Source organism: Globicephala melas, chromosome 9, assembly GCF_963455315.2.
Source record: "Globicephala melas chromosome 9, mGloMel1.2, whole genome shotgun sequence".
Lineage (NCBI taxonomy): Eukaryota > Metazoa > Chordata > Mammalia > Artiodactyla > Delphinidae > Globicephala > Globicephala melas.
In genome coordinates, this window is record NC_083322.1 from 99,506,398 (window position 1) to 99,510,189 (window position 3,792).

Sequence of the window (3,792 nt, forward strand, 5' to 3'; positions counted from 1 at the left end):
GGTCCGGCGTCAGCCCGCGGCGTGGGGCGCGTGGCGCGGGGACTGGCGAGGGGCGGGGACCTCGCGGGCTCGCGCCGGCTCCCCTCTCAGCGCCGCGGCGCCTTTAACTCCGTGCGCGCCGGACCGCGCTCCGTCTATGCTCACCTTCCGGAGAGCGGCGGCATAGTTCCTTCGTAAAGTGCTTCTTCCTCGTCGGCTGAACCTCTCTCGCCACGGCGGAGGCTCGGAGGGCGGACCGCGGTGGAGGGGGAGGTTGGGGCTTTGCTGAAGACGGGAGGGATGGGACGGGGCGAAAGACACTGCTCTGGGGCGATGAAAACAGCCATTGGAGGGAAATGTCTGTTAACCAGTTATTAACTGCTAACTAGAATGAGCGCAGGCTATTATTTCACACGAATTTATTGCTGAGCAGCCTCTAGTGGAAGAGAAGCAGCTCATGCAGGGACCGTACCACTCTCGCTGGTGAATGGAAGAGACGTAAAGTACAAAAAGTCACGTCTTGAGAGAATTTTCCAGAAAGAAAACCCAGAGCACTTTTACTTTTATTTTTATTTTAAAATTCTTTTGGCTAATTCGTATACCGCTCCGCAATCCCAGCCTCCATCTCACGTGTATTTTGTATTGTGGAGTGGAGGAGGGGTTTCAAACACCATTAAGGTCTTCATTGCAAGGGATATTTTTGTTTTATTTGCTCTTTTTTTTTTTTTTTGCCTGACACAGTAATGATTTAATGTTCCCTAAGATTGTATTAATAAGGAATATTGTTTTAGGATGAAAAAGCCCAGTAAGGTTTAGGATTTGGAACACATCTAGCTATCTTCCCTGGAGAAGACCTGAGATGTATATTCTATTTCTTATTAAGAATCTAAAAACAGTATCTGTCGCCTTAAAGACTCTATTTGTGCATATGAAGTCTAAACGTTAGTGCATTTAAATCTTTTTAACAAAATTAAAATCATTTGCCATCTAAGCACAGTACCAGATAATTTCATTCCCACGCTTACTTCTATGCAACTCTGCCACAGATCTTCGGTATTATTTAGAAATATAACTCAGTGTTAAAAATGCTGTCAGGAAACCAGGGCAGTATATGCATTTTCATCTTGTTGCTATAAAATTTGTAGTTGGCTAATTCCTTCACTGACCAGAAAAAAAAAATTACTGTCGGATTATTAAACCGCTTATCCTTCTGCAGAATACAGCAGTAACTTAAATGATCAGAAAATTAAGGCACAGTAGCTTCATAACAATATTATTTTCTGAAGATATATTTATTTTTCACTGTGGTGTGTGGCAGCATATAAGATGTGGAGAAAGTCGTGAAGGACATTTTGTATCTGTTCATGTTTAGGCCAGCAAGACTCCACATTCTTCTACTGAGCAAAGGATTCTGAAGGATGTCATTTCAAGAAAATAAACCTTTTTATACCCAAACACTCTCTCATGGGGAATGTGTTCACAATATAGGAAAAAAAAAATCCAAGTTAATCCACCTACCCCATATTAAACATTATCTGAAAAGTAAACAAAACTTTGCAGGTATTAGATCCTCAGAGGCTAGTCACCTCCAGCTTTCAATTGTATGCCTAACAAGATGTGTTCAGTGTTTACCACAAGGTTTTAGCTTTCTTTGAACATTTGACATAAACATGAGATTAATATGTCATGAATATGACCTGACTTGAAGGTTATCTGCTTTTAGAACAGTGTCCAATATAAAGAAAAGGGCATCCATTTTAAGCAAGGGAAGTTCTGAATTAATTTAGCAAAGCACTTCAGCTCCTTTTAAGGGGAACTTGGTCACTGTAACTGCAGAAGTACAATAAAAATAAGTCGAAAAAGGTGAAAAGTAAAGTGTGAGAAAATTTTTATAGGACAGATAAACCATCAGGCTACTTTAAATAGAAAATTATAAGCATTTAAGCAATGAAAGGAAGAAAAGGAATGATGGAAAGGAGCAAAGGAAAAAGTAAGAAATTAAGAAAGAAGGAAGATAAAATTAGGAAAGGATTTATGCTCTTTTCCTTACGAAAAGTGCCGATACATATTTTATTTTCAGTTCTGCCAATGTAGACCAAAAAATTTTTTTTTTACATCTTTATTGGAGTATAATTGCTTTACAATGGTGTGTTAGTTTCTGCTTTATAACAAAGTGAATCAGTTATACATATACATATGTTTCCATATCTCTTCCCTCTTGCGTCTCCCTCCCTCCCTCCCTCCCTCCCTCCCTCCCTATCCCACTCCTCTAGGTGGTCACAAAGCACCGAGCTGATCTCCCTGTGCTATGTGCTGCTTCCCACTAGCTATCGATTTTATGTTTGGTAGTGTATATATGTCCATGCCACTTTCTCGCTTTGTCACAGCTTCCCCTTCCCCCACCCCATATCCTCAAGTCCATTCTCTAGTAGGTCTGTGTCTTTATTCCTGTCTTAACCCTAGGTTCTTCATGACATTTTTTTTCTTAAATTCCATATATATGTGTTAGCATATGGTATTTGTCTTTCTCCTTCTGACTTACTTCACTCTGTATGACAGACTCTAGGTCCATCCACCTCATTACAAATAGCTCAATTTCATTTCTTTTTATGGCTGAGTAATATTCCATTGTATATATTGCCACATCTTTATCCATTCATCCGATGATGGACACTTAGGTTGTTTCCATCTCTGGGCTATTGTAAATAGAGCTGCAATGAACATTTTGATACATGACTCTTTTTGAATTATGGTTTTCTCAGGGTATATGCCCAGTAGTGGGATTGATGGGTCATATGGTAGTTCTATTTGTAGTTTCTTAAGGAACCTCCATACTGTTCTCCATAGTGGCTGTACCAATTCACATTCCCACTAGCAGTGCAAGAGTGTTCCCTTTTCTACACACCCTCTCCAGCATTTATTGTTTCTAGATTTTTTGATGATGGCCATTCTGACTGGTGTGAGATGATATCTCATTGTAGTTTTGATTTGCATTTCTCTAATGATTAATGATGTTGAGCATTCTTTCATGTGTTTGTTGGCAGTCTGTATATCTTCTTTGGAGAAATGTCTATTTAGGTCTTCTGCCCATTTTTGGATTGGGTTGTTTGTTTTTTTGTTATTGAGCTGCATGAGCTACTTGTAAATTTTGGAGATTAATCCTTTGTCGGTTGCTTCATTTCCAAATATTTTCTCCCATTCTGAGGGTTTCCTTTTGGTCTTCTTTATGGTTTCCTTTGCTGTGCAAAAGCTTTGAAGTTTCATTAGGTCCCATTTGTTTATTTTTGTTTTTATTTCCATTTCTCTAGGAGGTGGGTCAAAAAGGATCTTGGTGTGATTTATGTCATAGAGTGTTCTGCCTATGTTTTCCTCTAACAGTTTGATAGTTTCTGGCCTTACATTTAGGTCTTTAATCCATTTTGAGCTTATTTTTGTGTATGGTGTTAAGGAGTGATCTAATCTCATACTTTTACATGTACCTGTCCAGTTTTCCCAGCACCACTTATTGAAGAGGCTGTCTTTTCTCCACTGTACAATTCCTGCCTCCTTTATCAAAGATAAGGTGACCATATGTGCGTGGGTTTATCTCTGGGTTTTCTATCCTGTTCCATTGAGCTATCTTTCTGTTTTTGTGCCAGTACCATACTGTCTTGATTATTGTAGCTTTGTAGTATAGTCTGAAGTCAGCAAGCCTGATTTCTTCAGCTCTGTTTGTCTTTCTCAAGATTGCTTTGGCTATTCGGGGTCTTTTGTGTTTCCATACAAATTGTGAAATTTTTTGTTCTAGTTCTGTGAAAAATGCCACTGGTAGTT